The sequence below is a fragment of the Oxyura jamaicensis genome, chromosome 8, assembly GCF_011077185.1.
Source record: "Oxyura jamaicensis isolate SHBP4307 breed ruddy duck chromosome 8, BPBGC_Ojam_1.0, whole genome shotgun sequence".
In the NCBI taxonomy this organism is placed as follows: Eukaryota; Metazoa; Chordata; class Aves; order Anseriformes; family Anatidae; genus Oxyura; species Oxyura jamaicensis.
In genome coordinates this window covers 2,317,432-2,332,341 of record NC_048900.1, presented here as the reverse complement: position 1 = coordinate 2,332,341, position 14,910 = coordinate 2,317,432, and the positions used below count along the sequence as shown (strand labels likewise).

General features: G+C 37.8%; 1 protein-coding gene across 1 annotated transcript in view; it reads left to right on the top strand.

Annotated features, from left to right (window-relative positions):
* The window catches only part of DPYD (dihydropyrimidine dehydrogenase), a 338,501-nt gene that overhangs the window by 293,289 nt on the left and 30,302 nt on the right, over window positions 1-14,910 (top strand). The window lies entirely within an intron of this gene.

The following is a 14,910-nucleotide window of genomic DNA, read 5'->3' as shown; positions in this document are numbered from 1 at the left end:
GAATGCTAGATCAGATAGCAGTGGTTCTACTGCCATCATACCTGAGTATCTCATGGTCTTTCATGTGTACCCATTCCCATACCCTTTTCAAGGCAGGGGAAGTTCCAGGTGAGGAACAGCAACACTGAATAATAAATTCCACAAGGTCATTTAAACCTAGAAAGTGTGGTGGAATAGGAATGTGCACTACGGTCTCTCTGAAATCCTGACCTCTGGACTGTCTCTCTAGTAGTTCCTTACTACAAAAACGTCTTTGAAGATTTTTCCAGATGCAGTAGATTGCAGCTGCCCCAGTACTGCACACCCCTGCACTAGGACACCTGCTGATCCATGCTGAGAAGCAGGGAGATGTAACTGGCTTCCTACTGATGCCCTGCTGCCTACTGCTCTAAGCAAAATACGTGCACAGCAGGGAGGCAGAGCTTTTGTTTCTGGTTACTAGAGGGGATCACTTTGAAGACTGATTTCAGTTATACATCATGCCTATTGATTATCCTTCTAAAAATCTGATACAACAGTGTTGAAAATGTTGTAAAAAGTAAAGAATTACAAAAGAATAGGATTTGGAGTGTCAAACACCTCCAAATCTCTGCTTATCATTGCTGATGACTGGAGTTGGATTTAGAAGGAGATTAGAGACTGGTGTATTATTGTTCTCTGTGGAGCTCTGAAAATTATAACATTACCTTTCAGGAGAAAAGACAATCCCATTCCTAAAGCTCTAAATAATACACTGCTTAAAAATAAAACAAGATATAAGCAGTTTCATTTTCATCTACTTATGTTAAGCAGTTAAACCAGTCTCAAAGGGTTGCGACCTTATTGCACTCTACAGGTACCTGAAGGGAGGCTGTAGTGAGGTGGGGGTTGGTCTGTTCTCCCACGTGCCTGGTGACAGGACGAGGGGGAATGGGCTAAAGTTGCGCCAGGGGAGGTTTAGGTTGGATGTTAGGAAGAACTTCTTTACTGAACGGGTTGTTAGTCACTGGAATGGGCTGCCCAGGGAAGTGGTTGAGTCACCATCCCTGGAGGTCTTTAAAAGACGTTTAGATGTAGAGCTTAGGGATATGGTTTAGTGGAAGATTTGTTAGTTTTAGGTCAGAGGTTGGACTCGGTGATCTTGGAGGTCTCTTCCAGCCTAGATGATTCTGTGATTCTGTGTGTGATTCTGTATTCAAACTTCCTTTCTTTAACACCTGTGGAAACGTACACAGCATTTTCAATTCATGTGACAGAGATTTTTTGCAATTCTTCTTTAAAGCTGCTTTCAGTGTTCTTTGTATTATCTTTTTATTTTACTAAACAGACAACCATTGTCAAAGATGTTTCTCATGTCCTTTTGATTGAGAAAAAAAATTACAAGTCTTAGTCCTTTCCGCTTGTCACTACATCAATAATTAAATTTAAAAAGGTAGTGTGAAAAGATGCTTTAAGGGAGCATTTAATAATTCAAAGGAATCTTAACTTGAAACAGGTCACATGAAAAAGAATGGAAAACAAAGCCCTATGTAATCGTGTCTGGCTGGGTCTGTTAGACATTTAAAAGTAGCAAGACGTACAGAATATAAGTAATTGTGTATTTGAATGCCCTTAGCACAGAATTATATCATTGGATCATTGCTACTAAATCATAAAATATAAAGTTAACCAGGCTGCACCATTGATAAGGTAGTGATATATTTTAGACCAAAGCTCGGGATGACTGTTCAGGAAAGTACATTCAAAGGAAAAGGAAGAAAAATAATACAACATGGGTAAAGGGAAATACAGTGATAAATGATCCTACCAGGGGCAATCAAATACAAAGGCTTGATATCATTAATATTTATAATATCATAATTAGCAAGACTGTGCCTAAGCAGTGTTATTAGTGTAACTAATTATGTTATCATAAACTATGTTAGCAATACTATAGGAACCAGTATTCTTACCTTCATAAATTATTATCAATATTGGATTTCATGTACTTGTGCCTAGCAAATTCAGTTAAGTACTGCAGTTTCATCTAGATTCAAACACAGGTATCTAGCGTGCTTGGCAGCAAGTAATAACACACACTCTTGGTTTTCTTTCTAAATTAAATTCACTGAAAAGGATGTCCTAACTCTTTATTTGGAAAAGAGGAGGTAGCCTACTGGTGTGATGTGTATATTCTCATTGATAAAACTCATGTCCGTATCTTATACATAGACTAAAAAGTGACAGCCAAAATCCTTCATTGCAATTTTTAAAACCTTCCAAGTTTTTTTAAAAAAACTTCCTCATTACTGTAAGGTGAAATGCAGTTTCTTCAGTAAGACCCCATGAGAAACTAAACAGCAAATACTGATGAAGTTTTGCATTTAAAAAAAAGTGAAGATGCTAATTTAAAAAAAATCTAATTTAGTTGCAGTAAATGTAAAAATAGAAGGGAATGATTCTCAATTTGGTAAGTGACAGAACTCCTGTTGATTTTCATGTGGAAACATGGGGATAATCCAGGCAACTGATAATTTAATGAGAAGGAACTGCAGGACAAGAATAATTTTCAAAAGTATCAAGAACTGCTTGCCTTCTGATGGTATGCAATTCATTAAGCCTTTCCTAGTCCTCAATATATTACAGAATTAGGACTGGTCCTAAGTATGTTTGTAATGTTTGTTATGTTATCTATTTTGATTCACAATGCGATATTGAACATTAATGTCCATATTTGTATGTAGCAGTGCACTAGCCTTTTGATAATTCAATTCCCGCCCTGGGATCAGTATCAAATAGACGCTGAGTGCAGTGTTGCCACAAGAGTGACACAGTAGAGTTTTGTTATGAAATATTGTGGTATATGATGACCAGAGTCAACTAGAAGATAAATTCTTACTTCTAAACTGTTCACCTGACATCAAACTGAAGCTGTCTTGCCATGCAGACACCAGAGAAATGACAAACTGAACAGTTATCACTGTCAGTTGTTACATTTACCACAGCAATTTCCTTCCTAAACAGAAACAATACTAAAAATACTGTGCCAGATAGTGTGATATGCTAAGCAGTCTATGAATAGGCATACCTACTTTTGGCTGAAAAGGAGAATCATTTTGATCAGTTCATGTTCATATATCTACATGAATAAAACCAGTATTTTCATCCACTAACTTATAGTCCTTAACGAATTAGATCAATCACAGTATCAGAAAATATCTTGGAAACTCAAGTGCTGTTTTTATGTTTTTCACAGTTTCATAATGTGTTTGTTGGTCTATAGACCCTAAATTTATCATCTTTGAGGCAGCTGGTACAGATTTTCTATTAGTCTTCTCTATAATGCTAGCTTTTTCCCTGTTTGCTAATATAGTGGTTGCTGGTGCAGTCAGTACTTGCCATTGTCCCAAGATGTGACTTATAATGCTATACTACCTGTAATATCAGTGAGATTCCCACTTAGCAATGCTAACCTCAGTCATGGCTTCTAGTCACTGGGTGATTCTGTTTTCCTTAGCTCCACCAATTTTATTCATTCTTTACTAGGGTCTTAGCCTTTCTCTGTAACCACTCTGAAGACAGTCTTTACATAGATGCTGCATCAGACTCACAAAGGTGGACAGAGCCCGTCTTCAGGGCTTTCTTCCTCATCGCTCTTCTGATAGCTTATTTAGATTTATTTATTTTTTCTGTGGGAGGAACTGAATTTTGAAACTTTGACACAGATGACTGTCATTAATACCACCTGAATCACCTTTCTATTAAATGCATGAAATAAACCTTGTCAGCTTGTCTCAGCTATAATCTCAGTTTGCAAATCTAGACACTGAGAGCAGAGAGTGGCAAGGTAATGATGACAGCACAGTGCTTTCTCACTGAACTCCCTCAAGGAAGAACTTTTGTAAAAGGACACTTACCTCAGCATGAATGTAGACTGAGATCAAATACATGATGCAACAAGGCAGACAGTTAAGATGTACGGCATGCTCTTACAACCCAAAATTATTAGGGTGGCTGCATAAGAGAGAGGGAGAGCACAGTTAGTGGCCTTATAATCCCGAATTAACTGAATTGTGTTTTAGAATCATGTTTCTGAGTTCCTTGGGAAGATATATCAACAGGAGTGATAAAGATAACTGTGTTCTCACCAGGCGTCCAGACAAGGTACAGTATTCCCCAGAGGTGCAATTTGATCTCCCCTGCGTAGTCACTGTCTCACCTTGTCTGTTTATTACAGGAATCTTTTATTAGTTGCTCACTGATCTTACTCCAGGGAGCTGAAGTGATTATGTCCAAGAAATACATTGGTGTCAGCTGATGGTAACAGAAGTGGTATAGTGTGCTTCTGTATAAACTTCCACCTAATGTCAGCTATAAAATCATACTTAACACAGTGGCCTCTATACATGCCAGGTAGCTAAACATTAGAAATACGGCAATTTATGGGTTTATAAGAAGAGGTAAATATGCGTACCTAATAGATCACTTCCAGCACCAGAAGATTTGGAGAAGAAAAAAAAAAAAAAAAAAAAAAAAAGACATTTGGAGGCTAAATAATAATAATAATAAAGTAATTAATTAGGTGTCTTGATTTCAGAAACATCCAAAACCTGAAGCAAACTCTTTTTCATAGTGAATCCACATCAGTTGTTAGGATGGTGCTGTAATGAAAACGTTAGAGCCATGACTGATAAAAAAACATCAATAGACAGTTTCTCCAGCAAAGAGAACGATCCTGAACATACGCTATCCTGTGTATGAACTTCATTGAAAATTCTCCTTACTGGAATTTAGCAAAGTGCTGATTTTCTTCTAGAATGCATGGAATTCCTGTTAAGACTAAAATATGCACTCCCTTTGAGTATTTATGGGTACTAGAATCTGATTCTTCTGAGTACCAACCTGCTACATTCTGACATGATCGTTGTCAAATCTAAACGGCCTTTTATATGGCAGAGAAAAAAACATCTTGCAAAACCTTGAAGATTTCATATGAAGTATTAAATTAGCTCTGCTATCAAATGAATAAATTGTGAACCACCAGCTGTATAAGTACACTGTTGCCATGCATGCACCAAATTTTGGCTGCTTTCAGATTCTTCAAGGCCTGTGACTACCTTCACTGAGCAGAGGTTTTCACCCCTCATGTTTGGAAGTGCTCCTTGTGGACTGCTCTCTGGGCAGGCAAGGCTTTCCAGTATGGTAAAGAACTGTCCTCATTTCCAGCACTGTGCATTTGCTAGAAATGCAGAAACACCATCAAATGGTGGTTTAGAGATCTCATTAAAAATGATCATTAGTGAAGAAATCTTTCTTCCCTTACTCCCGTTGCCAATTCTGAAGAAGAGTAAGAGAGGGAAAAAAAGATGGATTTTAGGTGAATCTCCCAGTGTTTGCAAGCCAAAAGCAATCCCTGGCCCAAACAATATGTGAAGAAAAAACCTCTCTAACGTTATTTTTTTCTTAATGGGTCTATTATGGAAGTTTATGTTGTGATTATCTACAGTGTTGTTTCTTAGGAAGACCATAGTTTGTTATATAAAATGTATCTTCCCTAAGTGAAGCCATTTGCAGTAGAAATGGATAAAAGAAAAGGAACTAGGATTATTAAGGTGGATGTAAGTAGTTTAATCTTTGTGGGTTTTATACGTACTGTATGCTAAATTTGCTTTAAGCACTGAGTTTAAAGTTTGATATTCACAGCCAGTAAATGTGGCTATTAAGAAACAATGTATTCGCATTAACTCCTTGGCTGTGGTGGTTGTAGTGTGTTCACTGCTGGCAACTGACATCAAGCCAGGAAAATCCAACTCTTGATGCAAAAGGATTTTAAAAAAAACAGGCGCTGCCAAAAATACATAATTCTTTTTTTGTACTCTGCAGTTTGTTTTACTTAGGAAAACGGCCTGGTCATACCCTGCAGCATGCATTCATTACAGTGATCTTTGACTGGCAGATGCAGAGTAATAAGATGCATATTTTAGTGCTTATTATAATACCCTGTCCAAAAACAACTTGACAAATTTGTGATTTCGACAGTATCTCATTTTGCTGGCTGCAGTGCTCTGTGATTGCCTGGTCCACGTGGCTTCCAGATTATGCATACCACCAATACTGCTCATTAAAATGGCCACAGTTCACCAGTTTCGGTAGCTTGGAACGAACTTGGAATGAATTATTATACAACAAAGAGGCTGCTGTCATGCAGAACAAAAGACAAGCAAAAGAGAGCTTTGGCTTAATGAGGCTAAGTGAGTGTCTCCCCTGCATCACCAGCTACTTGACGGCCTTTGAGCATGGATTTTTTTCTCCACAGGCCAAAACCTTTGGTCTATTATTTTGTGTTTATGCACCTTGAGGCTAATATACATTTTAATATGCTGCACATGGAGAAAAAAATCAGCCATTAGATTAGAACATGTGCACTCCCTGTTAAGTTAATGACAGCCGAACATAGAGATAAATTTAGGTTTTCATATTTAATTATAGCACAGCGCAGTACGTTTAGCAAGGATAAATTGCACTATTATTATGCTTCATTTTTTTTGACATCTTTTCATATTAACCATGCGCACTTACCCCCACTTCCTCCCCAGTGTCACACATAATGTCTCTGTGCATCATCCTTCTCCAACACCATTAATTTTTTATTCCGTGCAGTTGTATATGTATTGTTGTATTTGTTACTTAGGGTTAGCTTGCTAGCCAGTTAAAAACTTCCAAACAGCCCTCATGTTAGGTGATCTACAAAAGCAATAGGGACAGAAAAGGCAGAAGGAATTGGCTGACGTGGCCAGACATGGCTTCTCGCGTCTGCTGTCAGAGCAGGGCTCCCCAGCCCTTCCTCCTGGATGCTTTCAGTGCAGTGTGCCCTGTCTGTGGCTGCAGGGCGGGAGCCCCTTTCTCAACCAGCAAAATTAGAGAAGCCAGAGAAATAAGGCATGAAAATTGTAATTGGTTCTGCTGAATTATATAGTTGGATAGTATTAATATGGACAATAGTAAAGAATTTAGCATTGTTTTAGTGTATAGGAACTAAAGGAGAGCTAAGGTTGCTAGGTGGCACGTGCATTTCTTGGGGCTTTGGGCATGCATAGCCTCCGTTTGTCATAGCTGTCACTCCAAGAATGGCATCAGGATTTAGGCCAGACTTCAGCCTTTTCGAAGATGATATGAAATTGAAAGTAGAGGCAGGATGGTGCACAGTTCAGCCTTTACATGTCCTTATCAAGTTTTAATGGGAATGTTTGACAATTTCTATGCTACCATGGATTTGGTGGTGATGGTGGACCATTTGTCACTACCTGAGAGATTTGATTTCAACTCAGGGCTGAGCTATTCAGGTTGCTGTGGCTTGTGAAAAAAATGTTTGCGTGCTTCACAAAATTAAGGAAATACCGCTATTTTCCAAAGTGGATTAGAGCAGGTAATAACTCATTGGAAGAAGATTTTCCTACTCCTGCTGTGTGTATAAGCAAGTAGAAGATATTATGCTACAGGCTTATTCCTAGATTATTCCTTATTGGATAGATGTTTCGTGACAAAAGACACTGTGGCTTGATGACCAGAGGGTCATGACAGGAATAATAATCACCATATGAAAGGGTGTCTGGATCTTGGTGATAAAGCATTCCTCATTGCAATCAGTCAGCACTTGCTGGTGCAAGAATTTTCCTCAATGGCAGAGATCAGCTTTTTCATATTCATTGAAAGCAAATCAGTCTCTCTCTCCCCTTCCCCCAGCCTCTTCCTCCAGCCTTGGGTTCAGTACCAGCTTTTACTGCCAGAGAGATTTTTCTTTGTCAGGTGAAACTACAGAGTCTGGGGATGTTTAGGACACTGCAGTATTCATGGGATTGGTATTAGTTGCAGAGCCTTTTTCTTTGTGTCCTCACTGGTCACAAAGCCCTGGTCAGTAGTGACTGATATCTAATTGTCTGGAGTTCAAGCACTCAAATATCAGCAATTAATTTGTGTGTGCAAAACTGTTCTCCCTGATTTTTGCAGATTTTGATGCAAATGGCATCTGTGAAAGCAAGGTTGTGCCTTTCAAAATGTAAGCTATAATTACTAGTCTGAGAACCTGATGATATGAAATTCTTCCTCTAGAATCTACCCCTGGTGAGACAAGTCATTTATTAACAATATTGTGTATTTCTAAGCAGTACTTCTAACCATCTTATTATTCATTAAGAACTGGTAAAATGCTTGATATTATCTGAGGTGTAGTCTTTTGGAGATGCAGGGTATATCCTACAGATATCCAGGTGGCTTAGAAACATGTATGCAATGAGAAATGTCTCTTCTGTAACTACGGGTAGCTATTACTAGTAAAAGCTGCTTTTATTTGTGTCCTCATTTTGTTTATGGTACTAGTGACAGATGTACTTACTGATGTGCAGGTGAAGACTTGGGCTCTTAGCCTCTGAAATAAACATTGTCCCTTAAACTCCTCAGCTGAGGAAGCTACACAGACAGCAAGCTGCTCTGTGAGCCACAATGCTCGTGTAAGGAAAGCACAAAACAAATTCTGTACAATTGGCCATAGCAGACTAAATATTATTTTTCAGACTGTTTCCCAAGAACTGTTTTATTCTTGTGCTAGTTTTGAGAGGGATTTTGTGACTTCTCAGTTAATTTTCTTGACACCTCTTAGGTGACTTAGGAGTGGATTTGGCTCTTAAGTGCAGCCACAGGTGTAGTGACATAAACAGATGTACCAGAAATGTGGAAGGAGTGGTTTATGGGGAGAGGCTAAAGAAGCTAAACTTTAAAGTGTCCATATGTCCTTTCTAAATGACATGTATAAACATAACAGGTGAAGAACTCAGTGGTCTACAAATATTTGAGGTTTGCAATCAATTGAGAGAGGGGAATTTTATGATGTAGAGTGAGAATTCAACCAAGACTGATGAGCTGAATTTGAAGGAAAAAAAAAAAAAAAAAAAAAAAGAAATGTTCAGGAAGAGGAGCAGAAAAATTATCCTGATTGGAAGGCAAGCCTTTTTGTAGAAATGATGGCAGTTTCATGCTGTGTTGCTGAGATTAAAGGAAGGGAGGACTTTTAAGACTTGAATGCGTGAAGTCTGGAAAAAGTCCTGCCAGGAGAAATTTCAGGTTACCAGGAGTACGTGTTGGGTGCGTAGACCTTTCTTGTCTGATTTTCACATGCTAGTGTATAGCCCTTTCCAGCATTTCAGCTGTGTATGTACTAAGGGCTACCCTTGGAAGCCACTGCATCCTAACATGTCTTTAGACAGTGGCTCAGTGTAAGCTGTTGGAGCCAACAATATCTAACCATATGTAATTGAGATGTTCTCTGCTTAATGATTAAGACCTTACTTAAGGATCATTATTATGTCCTTTCCCACTCATTTTATTTTCATTGCAAATAAAAAGCAGTGAAAATTTTCCTGTAATCATCTGTGTTTCTGATCCAACCACATGGATGCCTCAGCTCTGAACACGGTACTTTCTGAGTTTTTGTGGACAAATGGATTAGAAATGTTTTTCTGTTTCATTGCCCATTAGCCATACATTGGCACGGGGCAACTGCCCCCCGTAACTGACAGGAGATGGTGGGCACCCCGTTTCTACACGTAGAGTTGAGAAAAGAGGTTTCTGCACTTGCTGACCTATCCATGCTGTACAGAATTCATTAAGGGCCTGGAACCGTGTTTGGGTTGTTCCAGGGAGCAATTACAGCCAGCCGGTAATCTGCAGCTCTGGAGCATGTTGGGGCTCTGTAATAGTTTGAAGGGGCCTGGCAAGAATTTTATTGATTTCCTGGGATCTCATTCACGCTGATTGCGCTTGGGTACTCTGATGGTTGATGTTTAAGGACACCTACCCTAGCTATTATTAAGAAGGTGGGTCTAATCCTCGAGTTGGTAAGACCTCGTTTGCCCTTCATTCAACTGAGCAGATTAGTTTTAATGAAATAGCTCCCTTTTATTTTTTATGCCACATCTCTGTTTTCATTGCTACGTTTGGAACTATCCAGTCTAAATCAATGCCTAACCCATATATTGGTCAGGATATATCATGTCATGTATTTGTTCCTTCGTTAATCATTTTGTCCATTTCCTGTTTGACTGCTTGGAATAATTAATGCATTGTTGCTATTACTATGTAGTTTTTCTTCCAAGTTGCTGATTTATTTATACATACAAACTATAAAATACTGTGTTATTTTATACAGTATGCCTGGATTCATGAGGAACCCAGAAGTTTATCACTGAAATACTGCATATGGTGTTTTTTTTTTTACATCTTTCAAGACCAGACCTTGCAGTTGAGTTTAATGTAGTTGAATTCTATAACCTATCTATTATAATTTTATTTATTTATATTACTTATCATTACATCATAGAGCATTGCATACTAGATGCTAATCATTACTTAATATTTCCTGAATAGTTGTGTTCTCATGTAAAATATGAAAGATATGCCAAAAGGCATTCTTTCCAATTCCGGACTAAAAAATTAATCCAGACTTACCAGCATTTTTTCACTGCCTTTACTGAGCCTTCTTTCAAATGCTGAGCACTCCTGACATTTTGGAGTGTCCATTTAAAAAATTTCCATTTGTAAATTGAAAACCAGAAAGCTCATCAAAAACCACAAAGCTCTATAAGCACAAATATATCTACATGTTCGCTTTTGCTCAAAATGTATCACTAAACTACAAACAACTCACATGTCATTGACATTAGCATAAAGGACGTTCTGAAGCCTCTAACCATACCTGTTATAGCAGGAGCACCAGGAATCCTTTGGCAACTGTAGCACGAATGTGGTTTTCATAATCAACATTTATAAAAGAGTGAGAACAAGAGTGAGCATGGTCTTTAGGGGCTGCTGCTCAGGGTGGTAGAGAGCAAATTTAATTAATGTCTCATGGTCCAGAATTCCTCTCTTTCTCTTCACAACAAAATCATAATCATTTATTTGATAGACTACAGCCATTTTAATAGCAAGTTTGTCAAAGCTTGGTTTTTGACCTACGGTGCCTGCTCTGTGGGCGGACGTCTATGTCTGCTGCTGGATTTTGGCCATAATTACCAGGATAAAGCAGATGGAGGAGAAAGTGTTTACATTTTTCCATAGGACTTAATTTATTTCTCTGCTGTTTATCACTTATTTTAGTCTACGGGGTGTGAATTGTTTGTAAAGTTATTTATAACAACATTGAGTGATGAATTTACAGTCTGAAAGGCTTGAAAGTCTGCCTCCATTTAGAAAACAAAACAAAACAACAATAAAAACAATAACATTTCCTTCTCATCCACTTTGAATGTGTTTTTTTTTTTTTTTTTAGAAACCCAGGACTGAGTATTGTGACCAGCCACATTTAAGCCCATGTAGCTCAAAGACAAGTAACTCTCTGCTGTTAGGTCCTATCCCAACTGACTGATGTTCATTTAGAAAGTGGAACTGGATCAAGATATGACAAACAGTTCTTGAGATGCACCTAGGTACATTGAATATTTCTTTCCACATCTCTAGTGGAATTAATGTCAATTCAGTTAAAATTAATTTTGAATTCATTCCCGGCTAGCTTTTCACAATTAGCCAGCTTCTGCTGTGAAAGGGTCTGTGTCACAACATAACTTGCTTTCAGTTTCAAGTGTTGAGAGATTGTGCAGTGTTATCGGTCCAATACAAGATAATTCTCTTGCAATGAAAACTTGGAGAATTAAGAATTAGGTAGTGGTGGATACATCAGAACCTCAGCTCATAACCATAGTCAACTCTCCCTGTCTCAGTCCCACAAGGGTAATTTCATTTTCTTCCTGACTTGCAGCTCATAAACATGCTTCTCTTCACAACACACACCATATGCCATTGGAAAAGGGCTGTAAAGTTTTATAGATATATTTGAGGGTATTATAAAAGGATAATAAAATAAAAATAATGCAAAGAAATAGAAATTATTGAACAAGTGGATTACAATATTAGGCTGGGATAGTTTCATTGCATTTGGTTTCTACTTGGTTGTTACAGTCATAAAGAGGTATAATTCTTTTTTAGAGTTAAGAAAACTAAGAAGAAATTTGATTCTAACAGTAATTGTAAAAATTCGTTTAAACAAATAATTTTAGCACATTGCTGAAGACTATTTAGTTTTAGCTAAAACTATAAAACTGTAAACTGATTTCTGTTTTATTTATTTATTTATATATTTTTTTGGAAATGTTTTAAATGGTTTTGGGGAAATAATTCTATAATGCTAACATTTTCCTGTTTAGAAGTGAATACTATATAAAATGATCATCTTGAAGGTGAAGATGGACGGTAGGTCAGTCTGCAGATGTGAGAAGCATAGTTTACCTACTTTTTCCCAGACAGAACTTCTGCAACTCAAAATTTCCATTCCAAAATGTGTTTTTTTTCCCTCCAAAATAAGCTATCAGCTGATACTAGACATTTGAACTCTTTTCATGGAAAGAGTCTCCCAGAAACAGTTGCAAAGAAATACAAAATATTTCAGGGTTGTGCTGTAATATTTCAAGTGTGCTGTAAAAGAGACTGTCGGGATGAAAATCTCATAGTGTTTGTCTGGGCTTAAGTTTTGGAGGAATTTTTGAAAAATAACTTGTAGCTGGAACCAGTTTTTAAGTGAGCTTGGCCAAAGAGTTCAATTTTAATTGTGCCCCCAATAACTTGTATGAACACAAGAACAGTAAGGCTTTAAGTAGGCTACTGTAAATTTTACTGTGATTAATGATTGTATCTAAAATTATTCTTTGTCCCTTATCACAGCACTCAGAAACTTCAGATAAATGCTGGAACCTACTTTACTTTGTCTCACTACAGGGGTATGTTATTTTCCACAACTTACAAAAAAAAAAAAAAAAAAAAGGAGAAGACATAGAAGACATATATATGTCCTACAAGACATATAAAGAATATGGCATGAAACTCAGAGTATCTGTATCGGTTTTTCAGGGGGGATGCTTGAAATGAATTAGACTATTTTCCAGGGAAAACTTATGGCACACTGCTTGCGTATAAATTAACAACAATGAAAGTGGTAAATTAAAATTGCGACATCGATTTCATTTTTAGCTCTGCTTTGCATTTATATAGAAAGATTTATTACTGTGATTTACCTTCCACTAAGAGGTAAAAGAAAAGAAAGCATAAAGTAGCAGTGGTTGTAATTATCTCCTAAAAACTTCAGCTTGCAGAAAATGCTGCAGCAGGTCTGCTCAGAAGCGTAAGTTACTGAAAGCACACAAGGCCCGTTCTCCCTCCATTTTCTAGCCTGGATTCCCAGCATTTTCCGACATGGCAGTCAGCTGCAAGGTTCAGCACATATTGAAGGGAAGACCCATCTGCCATCTCAGATCAAGCACTGACCTCCACCTCTTCTGTTTGTTTGTTTGTCTGGTTGGTTGGGTTGGGTTTGGTTCGGCTTGGTTTAGTTTTTCTTTTCTCTGCATCCCAGCGTGTGCTGGAAACCTGGAGTGGTTGTGGCGTGGAAGCCCTAGATCGACTGTCCCAGGATAGAATAACAAACCAGGTCTTGGCTCTTTTCTTCAGCACAGGCAGTACCAAAGATCCTTTGCTTCTTAATCCCCCACAGTGAAGGCTATACTTCACGACTCTGTTCAATCTTTGTGCTTGTTGGATTTTCAGCAATGCTCTTTCTATAATACAGCTGTCTGAGGTGACTGAGGTGGTTTAGGGGCATGTCCTAAACTGTGGAACAAGCTCCCACAGGATTTAAGAATCAATTAGTGCCTTTGCCTTTCACCCTGAGTGTAAAAGGCACTTTTCCAACTTCGCCTTATCTCTGCAAAAGTATATCCACACTGCTGCTTGCTTTTCTATTTACAGGAAGGAAATTAATAAAATCTTACCAAAACAAAACAGCCTGCCCCCAGAGAATGAGAATGAGAGAGAAGGTGAGCCACGCAAGATAGGTGGAGTGCATTAGTTAGCAGACATTGCTGGGATGTTTTAATGATGAAGGAGGCATAAAACCTTTGCGAGAGAAGACAACAGTATGAAGCAAGTGTCCATTTTATCTCATTTCTTTTGTCTTCTGAAACAGAAACAGAGTCATGAGAGGCAGGCTCAGGAAACCTAATTAAATACTGAAAGGAAATGAAAATTAGTTCCCAGTTCTGTTGCCGAGACTGATTTTGTGCATACTCAATTTGTATTATTTTCAGAGAAAAAGTAAGACATTAAGACTAGCATTCTCAAGGTATTAATTCATTCTTGAAGACAGGGACAAGGTTATTGGGCTACTCTTTATATATGATCCATACTCTCAGTGTTGTCATTTGGACCTGTGAAGTATTTGCCATAGCTCAGATCAGTTTCCTTGTTATAGAAATGAATCGGTGAACCCCCAGATTTACTCATTTCATGAAGAGAAAGTGTTTAAAGACTTTGAAGCTTTTTTTTTCTAAGAAAAAAAAATAGCTAATCATATGAAATGAGCTGAGTTCCCATTGAAGTCACCAACACTCAATTTTTAAAGCTGTGATTTCACTTAGAAAGGAGAGTAAAATCCAAATATGATGTTTTGATCTATCTGTGCCAGCGTCAGTATCAGTGTCACTGATGCCAGTGAATGTGCCTAAAAGAAAATTTAATACCATCCTGACAATGTTTTGCTTCTTATTTAAGACTAGGTTGGCTTTATGAAAGGAATCCTTTGTGTAAAATGGCTGTAGAATGGAGAAATGGCGTATCTTAAGGACGTGCCTGGTGCAGGATCTTACTTTGAGACTAGACTGAAGATACATCCCAGACTTTGGCTTATGCTGGGACTTTGTTTGTTTGTTTTTAAAGTTGCATTTTTACTTTGCCTATTTCAGAAAATGAAAAATGTTTCCTGAAATGTTAAAAACTGCAGTGATATCTGTGTTAAGTAACTCCACACTAGGACACTTTATGGTTACGCATTAAGCCTTGTAAGTCTGGTCCCAGAAT